Source organism: Nycticebus coucang, unplaced genomic scaffold (assembly GCF_027406575.1).
Source record: "Nycticebus coucang isolate mNycCou1 unplaced genomic scaffold, mNycCou1.pri scaffold_49, whole genome shotgun sequence".
NCBI lineage: Eukaryota > Metazoa > Chordata > Mammalia > Primates > Lorisidae > Nycticebus > Nycticebus coucang.
The window spans coordinates 1,078,452-1,102,411 of record NW_026515580.1 but is presented as its reverse complement, the minus strand read 5'-3'; the positions used below and the strand labels follow the sequence as shown (position 1 = coordinate 1,102,411).

At 44.2% G+C, this 23,960-nt stretch overlaps 1 pseudogene; it reads right to left on the bottom strand.

The window, feature by feature from the left end:
• Positions 1-1,115: 1,115 nt before the first annotated feature.
• Positions 1,116-23,960, bottom strand: part of LOC128579362 (F-box only protein 36-like) — an 83,396-nt pseudogene continuing 60,551 nt past the window's right edge.

The window sequence follows — 23,960 nt, the reverse complement described above, 5'->3', positions numbered from 1 at the left end:
GCTAGGTAGAATGTCACATTGGCACTGGGGAGTAAGATGACTGGTTTTTTTTTTTTTATTTTGGCCAGGGCTGGGTTCGAACCCACCACCTCCGGCATATGGGGCCAATGTCCTACTCCTTTGAGCCACAGGTGCTGCCCAGGTGACTGGGTTTCAAGGGTATGTGAATGGAGGCTAAAATCCAGTTTGATAGTAACATAAATTTTAATGGTAAAAAAAAAAAAAAATCTGTCACTAAGCCATGCTGTTGAGCCCTTCTGAAAGGACTTAGGTGGGAAGAAGGGGCAGAGTCCATTTGGGAGGGCCTGGTACATCCTGGGGAGTGTCCCTGGCACAGGATGTACATTATTTTTCCTGGGTAGAAGAGTGGAGGCGACAGAGAAGAAAGCCTTATAAGATTAATACGACGATGCATTGGCTTGGCATAGCTCAGTGATTAGGGTGCTGGTGACATGCACTGGGGCTGGTGGGTTCCAACCTGGCCCGGGCCTGCTAAACAACAATGAAACTACAACAAAAAAATAGCCAGGCATTGTGGCAGGTCCCTGTGGTCCCAGCCATTTGGGAAGCTGAGGCAAAAGAATCACTTAAGCCCAAAAGTTTGAGGTTGCTGTGAGCTGTGATACCATAGCACTCTACCGAGGACAACATAGTGAGACTCTGTCTCAAAAAAAAAAAAGATGATGTAGAGAAAGAAAGCTACTTTGCTCTGTGACCTAAAAAAAGTCATTAGATTATTTGCTGCTGTGAGTTAGTTAATTATCCAGGGGTAATTAACTAAAAGTGTAGGGAGAAAAGAATTTTTAAATGACTCTTCTCAGTAAGGTAGACCTTTCTCCCCAAAGACTGCACTGTTTTTACCCCTCAGACATGTTAAAAGAATGCAAACTGTACTTCTATTTTCACTTAGTTACCCACAGACTTTCTTTAAAATCTTTTCAAAAAGTGCAGCTGCCCTTCCTCCAGGAAACAGCATCCCTCTGAGAACTGTTTTTTTTTTTTTTTTTTTTTTTTTTTTATAATTTGTCCGGGGCTGGGTTTGAACCCGCCACCTCCGGCATATGGGACCGGCGCCCTACCCACTGAGCCACAGGCGCCGCCCAAGAACTGTTTACAGGTTTATTTAACAATGTGATGTCCTGGAAAGTTGTACTTTGAACCAGGTCTGCAAGCAGAATGCCTGGACTTCTCCAGCCAAGCCCCAGTGCCAGGTCAGAGTCTGTCTACTGGGGGGCACAGAGCCTGGAGTCCTGGGACAGGGCCCCGAATACAGACTTTATGGAACAAAACAAGGACAAAGTGGCGAAGGCAGCTACACTCACCCCACTGTCTTCAGTGGCACCTGCCCCTCAGTTTCCCGGGGAGCCACTCAGCTAACTACTCCATGGATGGGCTCAGATGACATAATGCCAGAAAAGAATTTAAAAGACCAGTTATGCTTTTGAATGCTTAGATAAAGTAGGTAACTGATTTGTTTTTGAACCTGTTAATAATCATTTATTGCATATACATAGCGGAAGCCTCAATGGGTGTCAGGATAGGGCAGGTTTCCTGTCCTATAGCCCTTGTACGTGGCTGGGCCACAGTTAAAATGATACATAGTGATTCAAACAAGGCACTAGGTAGGCAGGTTCTGCTGCATTTGTGTGCAGATCCCCTGTGCTTTTCAAATGGCTCCCTGAATCAGCAAAACCTCTAAGTTCTTAAGGAGATGGAAGAGATTTGGACATGGACGAGAAACACAGCCATGCCTCAGTCCCCTGCTAGCAGGAAAATGTGCCCGTATAATGGCTTCTCTCTGTGGTTCCTGTGGTTTTGCTTCCTCTTGCAGAGCTGCCACTGGAGCTGGAGCTTGTTGGTGAAGAACATCTGCCTCTAGCCCATGTCCTCTGCCAGGGCCTGCATGTCTGGAGTGATGGTGTCGCAGGACAACTTGACTATCTGCTCCCACAGTTTCTCAGACATGCATAACTGTGGGCGGAAAAAGTCAGAGGTAGTTACAGCACACAGGTGTTACTCACAAAGTCACCACCCCTCTCCTGTGTGTGCATGAAGGTGAGTCAGACCCAGGCCTTGCCTTAAGAAACCTCCTCTTTGAGGAAAAAGGCAAGTCCACCAATCATCTAAGCACAACAATGTGTCTAAAGGATAAAGCAGTACTTGATCAATGGAATAAGCCAAGTGTTGAGCTCATCTAAAATGCAAAATAGTTATAGACAATTTGGCTTCCTATACAACATTATGTCACTAATTTCCAGTTATCCCCATAATAGAGGCTAACATTGGTATAGCTGATCAATCTTCCACCCAGTGCTGCATAAGTTTCTGGGGTGGAAATGCTGATAACTCATGTTGTTTACACTCATTTTAAACCCTTGGTTAAGCCAGTTCTCCCCCAGTCCTGGGCTTATGCAGGTAACCGCTCCCTTCACTGCAGGCGTGAAATGCACCAATGAACAAAGCCGCCCTCAGAGACTGCCAACCAACATGGCTGAAATCCACCATTCAGGAGCCAGCATCCCATCCACAAGTTTTGCTCTGAGTGTTGGCATACCTGCTACTACACCCAGCACCAGAGGAGACTGCAAGATCCTGCCTGTTCCTTGAGCCTAGATGCCACAAGGCAAAGTCAGCCATTCTCCAAGAATAATGTAACTTGGATGTTCATCTGTGGTCTGAGGGCTTTTAATTAAGGGCCACAAAGTTAAGGACAGACAAGACCCTCCCTAGCCCAATGTATCCGTACGAAACTATTTTGCCCTCCCACCAATTTCAAAGCTGCCATAATTCAGCTTCCATTTACCTAAGATTTCTTAATATTACAACTACCTCAGTATTAATTACGCATCTACTCTCATTAGTCTCCTGCTACTACACACTGTTAAAAAGGAGATTTCCTGGCCCCTTACCTAACACACCCCCAGATCCTTCCTGATGTTAAAGTATCAGTTATCTTTCTTTAGTGTCTCTGACTTTAGTGACAGCCATGGATTTTCGTTTATAGAAGTAAAACTTAAAGGCGCTGGGATATTTGGCCTTACACAGTGGTGACACAGACGTGTGCCGTGAGAAGTCCTCAGTGATGGACACTTCCTAGCTCCACCACATGCCACACGTGCATCTGAGGAAGTTAATCACCAACCTGATTTTCCCTTATATCTCCTCTATTTGGGGGTTGTCACATGTGACAATATAGAAGTGGAGAGAGCTAGGCACTGGTGGTGCCAGGGCACACTGGCCCTGTCTCACATGCCCCCTGTGTAGGAACTTCCACGAATTGCCCAGGTAACTGACTTCTCTCATTTCTCTTGCTTTTCTTGGTCTCCTTAGTGCATTATATTGTGTTTACGGTAACCCAATTCTAAGGGTTTGGCCTAAGAATTTGAGGAATGGATGTTAAAATTGTCCAGGTAAAACGTTTCAATAAATGTTACAAGCCTGGACGCATGCAAATGGTGTCACCGGGACTCTAGGAAGTTGCGTGTGGATATCAAATATCTGCCAATAGCCAAGAACAAATTAAGAGGCCGAAGTCCAGGCATGTATTTCACATAGCCAGCCAAAAAAACTTCAAGCCTACAAAGAAAAACCAGTTACCACTAATCTTCAGAAGATAAATATTATGAAAGATGAAAATGTTAATAGAGTGAATAAAGCTTTTGTAAATATACAAAAGGAACTTGTACTCTTCTCAAAGGCCACTCCCTGAAACCTGTACAGAAAGAATTGATCCTCAGCAGCCTCATCAAAGTGAACCAGTTAATGTTGATGAAGCTACAAGATTAATGGCTCAGTTTAATACAGTGGTGATGCACCTAATTCCCCCCAAAGACCAATAAATTAAATGTTTTATACAACTTATTTATTTTTTTTTTTAAAGACAGAATCTCACTTTATCACCCTTGGTAGAGTGCCATGGCATCACAGCTCACAGCAACCTCCAACTCCTGAACTTAGGTGATTCTCTTGCCTCAGCCTCCCGAGCAGCTGGAACTATAGGTGCCCACCACTTAAAAAAAATTTTTTAAGGGGTAGAAGCTTGTTGGGGGGAGGGAGGATTCCTATATTCACTGCCAAGAAAGGCAAGAAGCTGATGAACTCTTCAAAGATCAATAATGGGGTGGGAAATCAGATTATCCATAGATAATGATTGCCTATAGTGAAGATTGTCTACAGGGAAGATTACCTGCCTGTGAATAATAGACTTCACCTTATTACTGATATAATAAAAATTAGGTTAAAATTACTTTCACCATTTAAAATGTTTTATGGGGCAACTCTACCACTTAACAGGAAAAGGAGAGAGGCATGGTAAAAATCTCTGAGAGTCCACAATACTGAATCCAGTTGTGCTCTGTTTAAAGAGAGGTCAGGGTTTAGGGGATGTGAACCTCTGGAAACTTAGGCACATAGTGACAAAGAAGAAAAGGCACTTGAATGGCTAAAACAGCTGTCAGGAACCAGAGTGCTTAAATCTATACCCTTGATTCTGCAGGAAAGGCCTGGACATTCTTTCTTTCCCTAGGATTCATTTTCACCTCATGTGCAGCTGTTAGCCTTTAGCAGTTTAGCCACAGCAAATTAGAAGGGTGGCTGATACTATCAGAGGCACAATACTGAACGCAGAGAAGAATGACAGGTGAGAAATGGCAAGAGAAAAATAGAAAAGAGAATTATAAACTAGAATCCCTATAGTTTGGGGCCATTTAGTGTGGGGTGAACTGCCCCACAATTTTCAGTAGCCTATGCACTCATCCCCCTCACCTGTATGAAATGCCTATCGTATTGGACAAGGGCTCTTGGTGTCAAATTGCAGAGCCTATTCTAGGCAGCTTAAGCATAAAGGGATGCAATGTAGGTAAGAGGTAGCTCACAGAACATCTAGTAAAGTAAGAGGGAAAGGTGCAATGCTATATAGCCATGAACAACAACAGATTGAAAAACAAAACAGACTGTTCCAGTAGAAATTTAACTTCTTCTGCTCCCCAACAAGGCACCTGTGATGAACGCAAGGATACCCTGAGCCAGGCCTGAGGCCCTCCCGGGTGCCTCCAGCACTGTTGCCATGAAAGCTGGTCTCTGTGTGTGTGGAGGCTGCCTCGCCTTGCTCACATCTTCCTCCCACAACTCCTGCAGGGAGGTCTGCTTGACAAAGGCTAGGCTGTATCCAACATGCCAGTGGCAAGGGCATTCAAAGTTTAAGTGTGGGAAGAAGAGTGTGTTTGGATGAGAATGGCCGAAAGATAAGACCAAGGAGGATGCTGTGGACTGATCTGCTCAACACCCATTTCAACTGCCTTATGCCAGATGGAGTTGTCTTTGTGAATTACGGAGGGGAGAAAGATTTCCCAAATGCCTTTGCAGCTAGCATGTTGCATGGCAAGATGAGAACTAAAAAATGACTGGTCTATTTTGCAAAATGATACACAAGGGTGGCCTTGGCAAGAGCAATTTCATGGCGTGGTGGGGACGAATGCCTGGTAGAGTGAGTCCAAGTCAGGAGGAACTGAAGAAGTAGAGAAGCAAGTACAACAAGCAGAAAGAGGGACGGGGGAGGGGCGGGGCCTTGGTGTGTGTCACACTGTACGGGGGCAAGACATGATTGCAAGAGGGACTTTACCTAACTATTGCAATCAGTGTAACCTGGCTTATTGTACCTCAATGAATCCCCAACAATAAAAAAAAAAAAGAAAGAAAGAAAACTTCTGCCTTAAGAACAGAAGGGGGAGCTCGGCGCCCGTAGCACAGTGGTTGCAGCACCAGCCACATGCTCCAAGGCTGGTGGGTTTGAGCCCAGCCTGGGCCAGCTAAACAACAATGACAACTGAAGCAAAAAATAGCCAGTTGCTGTGGTGGGTGCCTGCAGTCCCAGCTACTTGGGAAGCTGGGGCAAGAGAATCGCTTAAGCCCAAGAGTTTGAGGTTTCTGTGAGCTGCGATGCCATAGCACTCTACCCGGGGTGATAAAGTAAGACTCTGTCTCAAAAAAAAAAAAGAACAGAAGGGGGAGTAGAGTCAAGGCAATTTGTTTTAAAACTATACTTCAGTGCCGATGACAATGATCCAGTAGAGGGAATCAAATTAACGATGCAGGACAGAAAGGGGACAACTGCATGAGCAGAGGAGCGGGAAGCCAGAAGTAGAGGTTTGTCCATGGATAACAATAAAAAGAATTTATCAACTCTAATGAACAGAGAAAATGGGGAGAGGAAGGAGGCACTGATAACCCTGACAGGGAACAAGGCAGTTCTCTTACGATTGCTTCTAATTTCTCAGTGAAATAAGAAACAATATCAATTACGAGTCAAGACAGGAAGCTGAATGTGCTGGCTCACGCCTGTAATCCCAGCACTTCCAGAGGCTGAGGTGGGAAGATTGTTTTAGGCCAGGAGTTAGAGACCAGTCTGAGCAACAGAGCAAGACTCCATAGCTACAAGACTCCATGGCTGATGTTCTTTTTTTTTTTTTTTTTTAATTAGCCAGTGGCCAGGCACAGTGGCTCATGCCTGTAATCCTAATACTCTGGGAGGCCAAGGCAGGTGGATGGCTTGAGCTCAGGAGTTCAATACCAGTCTGAGCAAGAACAAGACCCTCTCTCTAAAAAATAGCCGGGTGTTGCACCCATAGTTCAGCACCAGCCACATACACCAGGGCTGGTGGGTTTGAACTCGGCCCAGGCCTGCTAAATATGACAACTGCAACAAAAAATTGCCAGGCATTGTGGCAAACACCTGCAGTTCCAGCTACTTGGGAAGCTGAGGCAAGAGAATCGCTTAAGCCCAAAAGTTTGAGGTTGCTGTGAACTATGAAGCCCCAGTACTCTATTGAGGGTGACAAAGTGAGAGACTCTGTCTCAAAAAAGAAAAAAAAAGAACATCAGCCATGGAGTGAGACAGCTCAGGGGCAGTATGTGGCTCTGCTCCTCATGATCTGTGTACTTTAAGCCTCTACCGCCTCTTCTATAAAATCAGGACAAGACAGCCTCTACCCATCTCACAAGTCTGTTTCAAGGATTACAATGGATTATATGCACTGAATGCTTAGCACATAGTAGATATTCAGTAAATAATAGTTATTATGCTCATATGGAAATAAACATTTTTATGCTGTGAGAACTAGGAACAACATATGTAAAGTACTGGAACATATGTAATTAGTGAGCAGGAAAGAGAAAGAACAGCATGCCATCTTACCCAAGTCTCAGAAAACTCTAAAAAGAAAGGCCTCGTGGGTAGTAAACTACTGGGTGGACAGTTCAGTTGCCATAATTGGGAGTTTGGAAAGGCCAGGAAAGACCCTCAATTCACAGAATGGAAGAATCGGAAGTCACATACAAACACAGGCATATCAAGGAACACATATTTGCTGACAGCAAATAACGTGACTGATTAATTCATGTTTACAGAGCTTAAGGCCAGAGAAAATGTACTTTCTCTTTTCTAATTAATCATTTAGACAAATTTAAAGACCTAAAGTACCAAATCATTCGCCCATCCTCTATCCACATATACAGGCATTTCTTTAGAACCTGTATTTGCCAGGTATGAGGGATACCAACAGAATATTGAAGAAAACAGATTCTCAGTTAAAGAAGTATAATATGTTCTGTACTGATGATGGAATGAAACAAAAAAGCCCAAATGTAAGGTGAATTTTTAAAAAATGTTGTATTAGGCCGGGCGTGGTGGCTCATGCCTGTAGTCCTAGGGCTGTGGGAGGCCGAAGCCGGTGGATTCCTGAGCTCAGAGGTTCGAGACCAGCATGAGCTGTAGTGAGCCAGAGTGAGATCCCATCTCTACCAAAAAAAAAAAAAAAAAAAAAAGCCAGGCATTGTGGCCAGCAGCTGTAATCCCAGCTCATGCTTAGGAGGCAAAGGGCAAGAGAATCAATAAAGGAAGAAAAAGGAAAAAAAAAAAAAAAATAAATCCTTCAAACTAAGAAGAGTGAAAGCCAGCTGAAATTAAAAGCAAAATTAAAAAAAAATTAAAAACAACGTTGCATTAGTTACAATTCTGATCATCCTTTCAGAGAGAGTTCTGGAATGTCCTATCCCTCCAGATCATTGAAACTAAACTCAAGAGAAGTAGACCCACCTACATTCTTAGGGTGCAGTGTTGCTAGGCATTCCCTGAGCAACCAGCCCTGGCCAGTGGGAGGCAGGGAAAACAAGAGCCTTCGCTCATCCCGATCTGTGGGCAAGCATGGGTCTGGGGTGGACAGCACCACACCTAAGGGTTGAAACCCTGAGCATTTCAGAGATTGTGCTGGGTGTAGGTCCCTGAATGCACCTGTGGAGACGCCTCCCGTGTCCCTGGGATGGAGGCCTGAGCTATTACCAAACCCCAACCCCTAACACACACTCATGTTCAAAGGAGCTGGGTTTGCTTCTGCCCCAACCCAGACATGCTCTGCCAGTTGCCACCACCATCTCTGCCTATCCTTCCCAAGCTGCAACCCCATGTGAGCACCAGGGAGCAGATGCCCCTAAACACATCCAACAGCCATCTGAAGGTGAGTTGAGTTTGCCCTGATCGCTGTGTCCCTATCATGGATCATCACTGCAGCTAGCATGGCCCACACCCAGCCACCCACTACCCACCCTACCCCCAACCCCAAACAGCCAAACTTGTACTAACACCAACCCTGGCCTGGCCCTGCCACTGCCATGCTTTGCTCCAAGCATTCTGACTTCCTTCCTCCTGAGGAGAAAGGAACATAAGCACCATCTGTACTTCATTACCCCACTACAGTCACTTTTGAACAGAAAGCAGCCAGCACTCTTCTACATCTCGTGCTCTTCTAAAAGTACTCTAGGCAGGCACAGCAGTGCGCCTGTAGTCCCAGCTACTTGGGAAGGCAAGACAGGAGAATTGCTTGAGGCCAGAAGTTCAAGATCTCAGCCTGGGCAACACAGTGAGACCCTATCTATTTTTAAAAATTAAAACTAACTTAAGGGCCAGGCGCAGTGGCTCATGCCTATAATCCCAGCACTTGGGAGGCCAGGTGGGTGGATTGCCTCAGCTCACAGGTTCCAGACCAGCCTGAGCCAGAGTGAGACTTTGTCTCTAAAAAATAGCTAGGCATTGTGGTGGACGCCTGTAGTCTCAGCTACTCTGTCTCAATAACAACAACAAAAAAATTTCTCTACTCAGATCACAATACAATCTAAATATAAATAACAAAGGAAAATTCTTAGAAAATGTCTTAATATTAAGGAAGGTTCAGATGATTTTTTTTTATTGAGATAGTTATCTCACTTTGTCGCCCTAGGTAGAGTGCCATGACGTCCTAGCTCATAGGAAATTCAAACTCTTGGGTTCAAGAAATCCTCATGGCTCAGCCTCCCAAGTAGCTGAGACTACAGGGACCCGCCACAACGCCCGGCTATTTTTTTTGTTTAGCAGGCCTAGGCCCGGTTCAAACCCACCAGTCGCGGAGCATGTGGCCAGTGCCCTAACCACTGGTGCCCAGGCAGATCTGTTTGTTTTTCAATATTAAGACATTTATTTGTCTGAACCTTCCTTAAAAGATCCAAATTCCATCACTAATGTAGCTTACTATCCCATTACTAGCACAGTAAATTTGAAGATATCAGTGTGTTTTGTATAATGGAGATTAGGGAGAAAACTACAAGGGTTGGGGGGAAAGGAAGGAATTCTAGAAAGCTAAAATTTCCACTACGACTCATCATATTGTATAATGAAACTACTTACAATTTTGTTTTATATTATAAGTTGATTTACAAAATGCCCTCATCTATGACCCCTTCCCCCAAACCCAGGAGTTCTTGTGCTCAGAAGCTGGCAGGTTGCAAAATGCAAGGAACCCACCTATGTTTTCAGCTGCTTGGATCCAAAGCACAACCAGTCCAGGATTTAGCTCCCCCTGGTGGTGGTGTGTAATTTAATACACCATCAGAAGTTGCAAGGAATTCTAGGGCTTAAATAGTTAAAATCTTTCCTTTTGCAGGTGAGGAAACTAGAGTCAAAAAGGACACATAAGAGTAAAGGATGCGGCTCAAGGCTCATGGTGGGGAGTAGCTGAGCTAAGAACAGAAGCCAGCTCTCTGGCATAGTGCTGATTTAAATGCACCACACTGCCTGTGTACAGTGAAGATAAGAACGCCTGCCCAACAAGCTTCCAGCCTTTTAGTATCTCTGGAAACATTTTATCTATAGAATTTTAATATTCATTTATCAAATTCTTAGGCCAAGGCCGGGCATGGTGGCTCATGCCTGTAATCCTAACATTTGGGAGGCCCAGGACAGTGGATTGCCCTGAGCTCACAGGTTCGAGACCAGCCCGAGAAAGAGCAGGACCCTGTCTCTAAAAAAATAGTTGGGCATTGTAGTGGGTGCCTGTAGTTCCAGCTACCTGGGAGGCTGAGGCAAGAAAATCGCTTGAGCACAAAAGTTTGAGGTTGCTGTGAGCTATGATGCTACAGCACTTTACTGAGGGTGACAAAGTGAGACTCTGTTTTAAAAAAAATAAAGAAAGAAAGAAAAGAAAATTCCTAGACCAAACCCTTAGAACTGGGTCACTACAGACACAATGAAATGTATAAAGGGCACCAGTGGTGGTTCCATCTCAGACCTACCAAATTGTACACTCAGGGGCTGGGCCTAGCATCTGGATTTCATCCTGATTTCCAGGTGCTTGACCTTCTTGGCTGGAACTCAGAATCATGGTTGTAGGCAGTTAGTGGAACACAAGGGAAAATCTGTCTCTCCACAGTCAAAAAAGTGACAGAGCAAAGATTTTCTTCCTCAGTGGGTCTCATGATTATTCCTGAATCATGACCAAGATACATGTGTTTATATAACACCTGTCTTGATGGGCCCTTTCCCTGGCTGGGCAGTCTTCTCATCTAGCTGCACTGGAGATTTCTTCAGGTCTAATCTGCTGCAGTTTTTAGGAAGAGGAGAGCATCAAGACCTAGTGCCACCTGGATCCAGCCAGGAGGCGCCCACGGCACACCTTGGTCAACCTGACTCACTCCATACTGGCCCTTGTTCTGAGTAGGACTCTGACTTTCCAGTGGACTGAGACACTGGAATCACCTTCCAGGGCTGTGCTGGTATTTGCCAGATCGCACAGAAGGTCTCTTTACTTGTTTATGCTGAGAAATGTAACCCTCAAGCCCACATAATTTTCAGTTGCTCAGTCATGGCTCTGGGCCCACAGGCCACGGGCCTTTGTCCACAAGGACCCAGAGCAAAGGCAAGGAGATGGATGATCCTGATTCCCAGTGGCATTGTCTATGACAGGGAATGCTTCCATCCTTAACCAGGAGACACCACCATGGACTGTCTGGGCTAGGGCCACCTTCCCGTCCACAGTCCCCATACAGTTTGTGTCTCACGGGTGTCACACAGACCCAATACTGGGGTATCTAGTCTGGCCTTGAGGACCTTTCTGTCTCATAGAGGTAACTTTGCAGGTCCCGCTTTCAGCAGGCTCCATTAAAACAACACCCTGACCACGTGCCTACAGATCTGCACCCGGCTCTCCAGCCTTCCTTCCAAGCCATTCCAGTCTTCCTTTGCTTGCTCCAGAGCACCTGCTTCCCCAAGGCAGGGACCACATGTACCTGTTCACCTTCAGGTCTCCAGCACCTAACACTGTGTCTGGCTCACAGGGTGATGACTCCTCAACTGCACGCAGGCACCCGAGGGAACCTCAGTTCTGCCCCTCACTGGCTATGTGACCAGTGAGGTTCAATAAGGATAATAGTAATATCTACTTTTAAGATTTCTATGAGAACTAAGTGAAATAATGTAATTAGAGTGCTTAGTGAAATGCCAGAAATATAGTCAATGTTCAATAAATGTTGTCCCCTGAGTACATACTTAACTTTCTCATTATCCAGACTCATGGAGACACACATTGTTATCTCTCTGTATACTACCTATATCTTGTACATTTCAACATATTTATTGGATTTTTTTATTTATTATTTTGTCTCGTTTTTTGTTTTTGAGACACAGACTTTCTCTATTGCCCAGAGTGCAGTGGCATGATCATAGTTCACTGTAGCCCCAAACTCCTGGGCTCAAGTGATCCTCCTGCCTCAGCCTCCCAAGTATATAGGTGTTAACCACCACACCCAACTAATTATTTTACTTTTTGTACAGGAAAGGTCTCACCATGTTGCCCAGGCTGGTCTTCAACTCCTGGGCTCAAGCAATCTTCCCACCTCAGCCTCTCAAAGTGCCGAGATTATAGGTGCAAGCCACTGTGCTTGACCTATTTGATTATTTTAAATAGTTACAAGTACTGCAATTTTTTTCTACAGGTAAACATGCATATTTTATACAAAGTATGAAGCATTATTTATAAATAGCAGAGGGGAAGCAACCTAATGCCTATCAATATACACCCAGTTAAATAAGTTATGAACTGTCTATACAATGATATCCTATGATGCTTTTGTATATTAAGGAAGATTCATATGTACTGATTTTTTTAATCTTGAAAATATGTTGTGAAGTAGGAAAAACAATAGATGATAAACAATATACAGAGGGTGTAAAAAATGTATACACATTTTAAGAAAGAAAAAACCTATATTAAAGTTGTAATACTCAATATACACCAATAACAAAAGATGAATACAAATCACGTTGAGCATCTCTTGTAATTGGGATATACTGCAGCCATGGACCCAGGGGGAACTAGGCGAGGAGGCTAGGCTCACAGTAGACAATGCCACACAGAATTTTGGGTGGCATAAGACCAGTGAATTCTTTAAAAATTAAAACAAGGACAAAATCCCAAAACCAGAGATGTTGCCATGGATGTGGAGAAAAGGGAACACATCTGCATTGCTGGTGGGAATGCAAACTAACATGTTCCTTTTGGAAAGATGTTTGGAGAACACTTAGAGATCTAAACATAGACCTGCTATTTGATCCTACAATTCCTCTACTAGGTATATATCCAGAAGACCGAAAATCACATTATAGGCTCGGCACCTGTGGCTCAAGTGGCTAAGGCACCAGCCACATACACCTGAGCTGGCAGGTTCAAATCCAGCCCGAGCTTGCCAAAAAACAATGACGGCTGCAACCAAAAAATAGCCAGGTGATGTGGCAGGCACCTGTAGTCACAGCTACTTGGGAGGCAGAGGCAGGAGAATCGCTTGAGCCCAGGAGTTGGAGGTTGCTGTGAGCTGTGACGCCATGGTACTCTACCCAGTGCGACAGCTTGAGGCTCTGTCTCAAAAAAAAAAAATAATAATAATAATTATAATAAATTGGCTATAAGATAAAAAAAAAAATCAAAACAAGGGCAGTGCCTGCAGCTCAAAGGAGTAGGGTGCTGGCCCCATATGCTGGAAGTGGTGGGTTCAAACCAAGCCCTGGCCAAACACTGCAAATAATAATAATGATAATAATAATAATAATAAAATAAAAATAATAACATGGGCCGAGTGTGGTGGCTTACCTGTAATCCTAGCACTCTGGGAGGCTGAGGTGGGTGGATTGCTTGAGATCAAAGGTTCCAGACCAGTCTGAACCAGAGCAAGATCTTTTCTCTAAAAATAGCTGGACATTGTGTCAAGCGCCTATAGTCCCAGTTGCTTGGGAGGCTGAGGCAAGAAAATGGCTTGAGCCCAAGAGTTTGAGGTTGCTGTGATCAATGACACCAGGGCACTCTACCGAGGGTGGCAAAGAGAGACTCTGTCCTTGTAAAGACCTTGGTTGTTTACGAGGTTTTTGTTTCTAGTCCTTATCTTAATCATTGTTATTGTTATTAAATTTTAAGCCTTTTTAATTTTGTGAAGGCAAAAAAATGGAAACCTGATAAACACATGTATATGTAAAAATTAAAAAAAAATGTAAAACAAAACAAAATAAAAATAAAGAACTGAAAAGTTTGCTGACTTTTAAATTTTTCCAAGTAAGGACAACTTTCATAAAGGAAGGGACACTTGAATCCTCCCCAAAATATGAGTGTCCTACCATCCACTAAATGGTGCGGTGGCTCATGCCTGTAATCCTAGCACTCTGGGAGGCTAAGGCAGGTGGATTGCTTGAGCTCATAAGTTCAAGACCAGCCTGAGTAAAAATGAGACTCTACTAAAAACAGAAAAACTGAGCCAGAGGATCACTTGAGCCCAAGAGTTGGTGCTTGTTGTGAGCCATGACATCACCGCATTCTACCCAGGGTGACAGCTTGATAGTGTCTCCAAAAATAAAATAAAATGAAATAAAATAAATAAAGGATGGTCATTGACATGAGGTAAGTTTAGCTTTATAAAAAACTCTTTATGCCAGGCAGCACCTATGGCTTAAAGGAGTAGGGTGCTGGCCTCATATACCGGAGGTGATGGGTTCAAACCCGGCCCCAGCCAAAAACTGCAAAACAAACAACAACAAAAAAAACCCTTTACACTATCCTCATTTTTCTTGTTTCATCACAGATTATTAAACAATCACAGACTGATTGATGAGGCTAGTTTACTGAACTATTATGTAAACCATTTTTAGAGAAGAAAAGAGATTGGATGAGAACAAAGAGTTTCTGTTTCTTGGAAGGATCAAATTGACATGAGAGGCTTGGCGCTTGTAGCTCAGCGGCTAGGACACCAGCTACATACACCAGAGCTGGCGGTTCGATTCCAGCCCAGGCCTGCCAAACAACAGTGACAACTACAACTGAAAAATAGCTGGGCATTGTAGTGGGCACCGCTCAGCTACTTGGGAGGCTGAGGTAAGAGAATTGCTTATGCCCAAGAGTTTGAGGTTGCTGTGAGCTGTGACACTGTGTCACTCTATCCAAGGGGACAGCTTGAGAATCTGTCTCAGAAAAATAAAGAAAAAAGGGTGGTGCCTGTAGCTCAAAGGAGTAGGGCGCCGGCCCATATGCCAGAGGTGGTGGGTTCAAGCCCAGCCCCGGCCAAAAACTGCAAAAAACAAAGAAAAAGAAAATTGATGGGTGATGCCTGTGGCTCAGTGATTAGGGCACCAGCCCCATATACCAAAGGTGGTGGGTTCAAACCCAGCCCTGGCCAAACTGCAACAAAAAATAGCCGGGCATTGTGGTGGCCGCCTATAGTCCCAGCTACTCAGGAGGCTGAGGCAGGAGAATCGCCTAAGCCCAAGAGCTGGAGGTTGCCATGAGCTGTGACACCACAGCACTCTACTGAAGGTGACAAAGTGAAACTCTGTCTCTAAAAAAAAAATTGATGTGAGAAAAAAATAAATGAACAGAGGGGGAAAGATTTAAAAATCAGAACTAAATGCAATATAGTAAGGTACATGGGACCCTGAAACAGCAAAAGAACAACAATACAAAAACTAATGAAATCCATATAATGTCTGTTTTTTCTTTTTGAGACAGAATGTCACTATGTCACCCTTGGAAGAGTGCCATGGCATCTGTTTAGCAGGCCCAGGTCAGGTTTGAACCCACCAGCCCTGGTACATGTGGCCGGCTATGGGCCTAACCACTGAACTATGGGCGCCGAACCATAAAGTCTGCATTTTAGTTAATGATATTGTACCACGGCTGGGTGCAGGGGCTCACGCCTGTAATCCTAGCACTCTCAGAGGCTGAGGTGGGTAGATTGCCTGAGATGAGGAGTCTGAGACCAGCCTGAGCGTTGTGGTGGATACCTGTAGTCCCAGCTACTTGGAAGGGTGAGGCAAGAGAATCACTTGAGCCCAAGAGTGTGAGGTTGCCGTGACTAAGGGTGACAAAGTGAGACTCCGTTTCAAAAAATGATAATAATAATATTGTGCCAATATTAATTACTTAGTTTTGATAAATGTATCCTGGTTATGGGAGATGTCAACATTGTGGGAGATGGGTGAAGGGTACATACATATATATATGTGCAAACTCTGTATTTGCGACACTTTTATAAATCTAAAATTATTTACAAATAAATAGTTGTTTTTTTTTTTTAATAACAACAATAAACAGAGGAGGAAGGAAATAAACCAGAGCCAGGTGGCAGGTAGCAGTGACCTTGAATAGGAGAGGAACACCACCTTCCCTGAGATGAAAGAGCTGCGCGTGGACACAGATCATTTGGTAACAGCCTTGTCCTCAGGAATTTGCAGTGGAAGGCTTTTTTCATTAAAAAACAGCAGTGAAATGATGGGATGCCACACCGTCTCCCTGCTCTCTCTTCTCTCTTTCCCCACTTTCTTCTCCTCTTTCACTCCCTTTCTCCTTCTAAAAGATAAAATAAACTTATACTTTAAAAAAAAGTAGTTAAATGAAAATAATTTCTAAATGAAGAGACACAATCGGTAAATAGCGCACAGGTGAAACTTAGACTGACGAGAGATATGGTCAACATTACACGGAAAGAAAAAGCACCAGCCTGAGTCATGTTCTATCTTCTAAAAACTCCGCTCTACAAGGACGCTGAGGGCTGAAATCGGCAACCTGGAAAAGCCATACTTTAGAGCACCAGGCAAATTGTGGAGGATATTTTCAAGACTGAGCTAAAATGATAACAGGACATTGAGAGCAAGAGTAATAGAAAGTAGAAGTAAATAAGACTTGGAGAGAAGACAGTTGCTCCATGAAAATAATAAATACCACCAGACGCTGCAGGAGCGGCTGTTTCCTACCAAATCCTTTGTTCTCAGAAGCAAACCCAGGCCCTGCTGGAAGCTTTTCATAGATCCTCACTAGGATATTTTATTTACTTACGGTTCTCTTTTCATTTACAGTATAAATACTCAGCTTATCAGCAGTAAGTATAAAATCTCAACTTTAATAGACTTTTTTTTGTGTGTGTGTGTTTCTTTTTAGAGACAGAGTCTCACTTTGTCACCCTCTGTAGAGTGCTGTACTGTCACAGCTCACACCAACCTCCAGCTCTTGGGCTTAGGCAATTCTCTTGCCTCAGCCTCCCAAGTAGCTGGGACTACAGGTGCCCACCACAACACCCAGCTATTTTTTGTTGCAGTTTGGCGGGGGCTGGGTTTGAACCTGCCACCCTCGGTATATGGGGCTGGCGCCCTACTCACTGGGCCACAGGTGCCACCCCTAATAGACTTTTTTTTTTTTTTTTTGTAGAGACAGAGTCTCACTTTATGGCCCTCGGGATAGTGCCGTGGCCTCACACAGCTCACAGCAACCTCCAACTCCTGGGCCCTAATAGACTTTTTTTAATAGCCAAAAAAATATATACAACAGTACTTGTTTGGGGCCCTCCATTTTCAGGGAGAAAAAAATTAAGATAAGGTTATATATATATATATATTTCTATATTCAAAAGGGATATGCACATATATTAAATACTATAGTATAGCTTGAATTACTTAAATTTAATTTTAAAAATAAAACATTTTTATGGCATTATTGTGAAAAAATGTTGGCTTTTAGGTAATAAGATTATAATCTGATTCACCTCAGAAAATATATGTCTTTTTATAAAGGGACATTGCCCTGATATGTTATAGCTCAGTATCACCTTGTCAGGGTTTCTCAGTTGCAAGGAACATAGTCCACCTCTGATTAACTTAAGCCCAAAAGGGAGTTAATGGAAAATTAGTGTGTGTATGAATGTGGGGTGGGGGTCAGGGATTCACAACTGAAGAAACGACTGAAGGGTCAGGAACCAAGGCACCTTCTAGGACCCAAGAAATGGAACTAAGAAAGGTCACGTCAAGCCCTTGACACTGGCTGGAATCAGCACTGTTTTTTCTTTTCTTGGATCTTCTGCTGAGAGTTTATCTTGTCAGCTTGGGGGAAGAAGGAGAACTAGGCACTGCAATGGGCAGCCTGCCACACACACAGGTGCTGGAAGAAATGGAAATGGGTGTGGGGTAGTTACCACCTGCCTTATTTTCTCATACCACCATGCCTCTGCCTGAGCTGTTCCTGGACTTGGAATGCTCCCTGACTCAGACCACCTGTCAAACTCCTACTTTCCCCTCAAAACCCAGAGAAAGTAACCCACTTCTGTGAAGCCAGGCAGAAAAAAAATCCCTTTGCACTGTCTTTGTCCCTTGCACACACAGTCCTTGTTGAATTGATCTCACTATATTATAATTATTTGTATCTGTATGGATCTCTGCTATTAGACTATAAGTTCCTTGAAGGTTGAAACCTTCTTTCATCTGTGCTGCTTAGGTGCCTAGGACTGTGTCCATCACCAAGTCCGTACTCAACAAATGATCATTGAGATAGATGCAAATTAATAAACCACTACTATTTTATTTAAAAATTGAAAAAGCACCATGGAGAATTCTATACAGACATGATAAAATCGACTGTTACCTTTGATTATCTGCGTGATGTTTGAGAAAGCCTGGCAATATCTTCAAGATCCAGATAAGATATGATACTCAGGAGCAAATTGTCTGAGAGCCGTTCAAGGAAGTCAAATTTACCTTCACACAAATTGAAGCTATAGTCTAATATTCTTTCACAAAATATTAAGGCAATTTGAACTGTAATTCAAAGAAACCAACAAACCAATATGGTTATCATGTGCAGTCACATAAAAGCTATAGCAATAATCAGTGAGATGCAAGCTTTAAGATGTATTTTCTTTCTTTCCTTTTTTTTTTTTAAGAGACAGAGTCTTGTTTTGTCACCCTCAGTAGAGCGCTGTGGCGTCACAGCTCACAGCAACCTCCAGCTCTTGGGCTTAGGCGATTCTCTTGCCTCAGCCTCCCAAGGAGCTGGGACTACAGGCACCCACCACAATGCCTGGCTATTTTTTTGTTGCAGTTTGGCTGGGCCAGTTTGAACCCGCCACCCTCGATATATAGGGCCAGCGCCCTACTCACTGAGCCACAGGTGCCACCCTTAGGGCGTATTTTCCCCTGGGAGTGATGTTAGGCTATGTGAAGTCATGCCTACTTCCCCCAAACTGCCTTTGGACGTGGACTTTTGAGACATTTGTTTTCAACTGCTTTCCCTGCTCAGAGATCAGAATCTTTTAGGGACACTCAGTATTTAGCACAATGATTTCTGCACCCACTTGATCCCTTCAGCAATGAACTCCAGCCTACACCACTGACTTCACTAGTCTCTGCATAACCCTTACAGCTCTTCCAATTGGGCAGCTACATGGAGGAAAAAGACGCTGGTCTGTGTGACACTGTCTCTAATTGATTTTTATAATTTTTTTTTTTTTTTGAGATAGAGTCTCACTATATCACCATTGGTAGAGTGCCATGTGTCACAGCAACCTCAAACTCTTGGGCTCAAGAGAGTCTCTTGCATCAGCCTCTCAAGTAGCTGGGACTACAGGCGCCCTCCACAACACCCAGCTATTTTTTTGTTGCAGTTGTCTTTGTTGTTTAGCTGGCCTGGGCCGGGTTCAAATCCACTAGCCTGGGTGTATGGGGCCAATGCCCTACTCACTGAGCTATGGGCGCTGCCTGTAATTGATTTTTGTTCTCTTATTTTTACATGTGTTCCTCTACCAAACTTTCTTCTTCCCTTTTTATCTTCTTTCATCCCTATCTTCATACCATAGACAAAGCAGAGAGGCAAGGAGAAAAACAGATGACTATTGCTAAAATTTCTTTTTACTCCTGCCTAATATCTTTCACTCTTTTTCACTTATTTTCCAAATTAGGAGATAGTTCATAAGGAATCAGCTAATATAACAGTCTACCTAGCCATGTTTGATGTAGGAAAAATACCAGGATCGTCCCACGCTCCCAGCCCTCTGAATAAACAAATAGAAACATGTTTGGAAAGATAGATGTTTAAATTTAGACTAGAGATTGGGTGCCTGGAGCTCAATGGTTAGAGGGCTGGGGGTGGTTAGAGGGCTGCCAGGGCCTACTTTAAAAAAAAAAAATTTGTAGTCCCAGCTTCTTGGGAGGCTGAAGCAAGAGAATCGCTTAAGCACAGGAACTGGAGGTTGCTTGAGCTGTGTAATGCCATGGCACTCTACTGAGCGCGATAAAGTGAGACTCTGTCTCTACAAAAAAATAAATAAATAAATAAACAGAGGTTAAATCTGATGACTTTTACTTTCTTCCTTCTATATCTGTATTTTGTGATCTTTCTACAGTCTCACTCTGTTGCCCTCAGTAGAGTGCTGTGGTGTCACAGCTCACAGCAACCTCCAGCTCTTGGGCTTAGGAGATTCTCTTGCCTTAGCCTCCCGAGTAGCTGGGACTACAGGCGCCTGCCACAATGCCTGGCTATATTTTGTTTTTGCAGGTTTGTCTGGGACCGAGTTTGAACCTGCCACCCTCAGTATATGGGACTGGCGCCCTACCTACTGAGCTATAGGCACTGCCCTAGTTTCTTTATTTTTAGTAGAGCAAAGGTCTCACTGTTGCTCAGGCTGGTCTTGAACTCCTCAGCTCAAGCAATCCATCCACCTCAGCCTCCCAGAGTGCTGGGATTACAGGCATGAGCCACCAAACTCGGATTGTTTTTTTTTTTTTTTTTTTTTTGAGGCAGTCTCATGTCAGAGCAGCTAGAGTGCAGTAATATCACCATAGCTCACTGCAACCACAAACTCCTGGGCTCAAGGGATTATCATGCTTCACAAGTCATTGGGACTACAGGTGGCTCCAGTTAATGTTTCTATTTTCTGTACAGATGGAATCTCACTTTTGCTCAGACTTGTCTTAAATTCTTGGCCTCAAGTGAGCTGCTCAGCCTCTAAGACTGCTAGGATTACAGACATGAACCACTGCACTGCCTGCCAGTTTTGTCTCTTACAAATGCAAATCCAGCCTCAGCGCCTGTGGTTCAAGTGGCTAAGGTGCCAGCCACATACACCTGAGCTGGCAGGTTCGAATCCAGCCCAGGCCTGCCAAACAATAATGATGGCTGCAACCAAAAAATAGCCTGGCATTGTGGCGGGTGCCTGAAGTCCCAACTACTTGGGAGGCTAAGACAGGAGAATCTCTTGAGCCCAGGAGTTGGAGGTTGCTGTGAACTGTGATGCCACAGCACTCTACCCAGGGCGACAGCTTGAGGCTCTGTCTCAAAAAAAAATGCAAATCCAAAAAATAAATCAATAAAAATAAAACTCTGGGGTGCTTGTGGCTCAAGGAGTAGGGTGCCAGCCCCATATACCAGAGGTGGTGGGTTCAAAACCAGCCTGGCCAAAAACTACAAAAAATAAAAATCTAAAAAAAAATTAAAATAAAAATGTAAAGCTGGCTCGGTGCCCATAGCTCAGTGGTTAGGGTGCTGGCCACATACACCAGGTCTGGCCGGTTCAAACCCAGTCCACGCCTGTTAAATAACAATGATGACAACTATAACAAAAACAAAAAAATAGCCGGGCATTGTGGCGGGCGCCTATAGTCCCAGGTACTTGGCAGGCTGAGCCAAGAGAATGGCTTAAGACCAAGAGTGTGAGGTTGCTGTGAGTTGTGACGCCACAGCACTCTACTGAGGGTGACAAAGTGAAACTCTATCTCAAAAAAAAAAGCAAATCTGGGGGAAAAAATTCAGCAATGCTTTTGATTTTGCAACTGAGGCTGTTTTGACATACTCTTATGTAGGAGGCAGAATAATCCCTCCCAAGGATGTCCACGTCCTGATCTCCAAACCCTGTGAAGATAGGACCTCAGGGAAAAATTGACTTTGCGGGTATGATTAATTTAAGGATCTCAGCTGGGCACCTATGGCTCAAGAGGCTAAGGCGCCAGCCCCATACACTTGAGCTGGCTGGTTCGAATCCAGCCCCGGGCCTGCCAAACAACAATGATGGCTGCAACCAAAAAATAGCTGGGAGTTGCGGCGGGCACCTGTAGTCCCACCTACTTGGGAGGCAGAGGCAGGAGAATCACTTGAGCCCAGGAGTTGGAGGTTGCTTTGAGCTTTGATGCCACAGCACTCTACCCAGGGCGACAGCTTGAGGCTCTGTCTCATAAAAAAAATAAAAATAATAAAAATAAAGAATCTTCCTATGTAGAGATAATCCTGGATTATCTGGTGATCCCAATGTCATCACAAAGGTCTTACACGAGAAAGCGGGAGACCAGAGAGTCTGACAATTAAGTACATAAATTTGCCACTATGTACTTATGTTGATAGCAGTGTACAAACAACTTGGCAAAGTTTTATAGCCTTGGTGTATCAGTGTCTAACAATTATGTTACGTCAACATATGGCAGTGTCTTTTTCTTTTTCTTTTTTTTGAGACAGAGTCTAACTTTGTCGCCCTGGGTGGAGTGCCGTGGCTCACAGCAACCTCCAGCTCTTGGGCTTAAGTGATTCTCTTGCCTCAGCCTCCCAAGTAGCTGGGACTATGGGTGCCTGCCACAACACTTAGCTTTTTTCTTTAGAGACGAGGTCTTGCCCCGGCTGAGGCTGGTCTTGAACCTGTGAGCTCAAGCAATCTACCTGCCTCTGCCTCCCAGAGTGCTAGGATTACAGGTGTGAGCCACCATGCTGGGCTGGGAACAGCAGTGTCTTGCTGACTGGAGTTGATTGTTATTGCTAGCCCATGGGCCTAGCAACAGGTGCAATGAAGTCTTGGAGGCGATTAGCCTTAAGACTAATTATCATGTCATTAGCCTAAATCAACATTGCAGTCCGCACCCCACAATGGTTTTCAGAGCTCATGGGAGGTCTATAGCCCATTCAGACTGTTTCCAAGGTGACCTCTGAATCACGAGGTAGGCCCTACCCAGGCAATATAAAGAAAATGCCCTCCTCCTCCCCCAGGTTCAAGGCTTCTTTGTTTACTTCCCATGCTAGCGGGGTCCTTTTGCTGTCTATGTCAAATATATCTCGCTTTGTACATCTATATTTTACTCTGCAAATCTCTCTGTCTCTTCTTCAATAAACTATGTTTCACACTTGCCTTACTTTGGGGTGCCTGGTCATTTTTCCACCAAGAGTGCTCCAAGAACCCCGAACACAGTCAGCTGCCTGAAATCCCGACATTTTAAGACACAGGCAGCTGCCTTGAAACTCAACAAGGCCGAGCACGGGGGCTCAAGTCTGTAATCTCAGGACTTTGGGAAGCTAAGGCAAAGGAGGATCACTTGAGGCCAGGAGTTTAAGACCAGCCTGAGTGACAGCAAGACCCTGTCTGCAAAAAAACTGAAAAATTAGCAAGGCACGTTGGCACGCGCCCATGGTACCAGCTTTTTAGGAATCCTAAGTGGGAACATAGCTTGAGCTCAGGAGTCTGAGGTTGCAGTGAGCTATGCTCATGTACTCCATCCTGGATCACAAAGTGATGACCCTGTCTCAGAAAAAAAAAAAAATGTTGCTTATCAAAGATCCACTCAGCATTTACCTTTTAAGATTAATGAGAAGAGAAACTAAGAAAAGGGCTTCAAGAGATGTGAGAGGAAAACCTGACCTGCTGAACCAGGAAGTCTGGAGGGCCCAGAAGAACGTGGATGTGAACTAACCTAGGTAACCAATGACCAATGGAAAGAGACAGTCAATGACCAATAGAAAGGGGCAACACTGCCTGGAGGCGGAGAGATGCCAATGACAGACTTACAGCCAGGTTCAAATGGAGAAAGTATTTACAGCCCTGCAGGCCTTTGTCTCCTTCTCTTGACTTTTCTCCTGCAGGAGAGGGACCCACTTCCAACTCTCTTTGGAAGTGCTCTAAACTTTCTCTTTGTTCTTCCCAACTAAAATCTCTCTTTGTTACCCCTTTGTATAGGTTACTTTTGCTTCCTATCCACACTGCCTATGCGGCTCCAGTTTGATTTCAGTTTCCACTCACTTTTGCTTTTGTCTACCACCCTGCCTTGGATGAACTTTCTAGCTGAGCTCAGTAATTGAGCCAGGTCAACTGAGTTCGGGGAATCGGGACCCCTGACCCCCAACAGATAGTAAGTGCACTTAACTTCCTTTTTTTTTTTTTTTTTTTTGCGACAGTCTCACTATGTCACCCTCGGCAGAGTGCCATGGCGTCACAGCTCACAACAACTTCAAATTCTTGGGCTTAAGCGATTCTCTTGCCTCAGCCTCCCAAGTAGCTGGGACTACAGGTGCCCACCACAACGCCCAGCTATTTTCTTGTTGCAGTTGTCG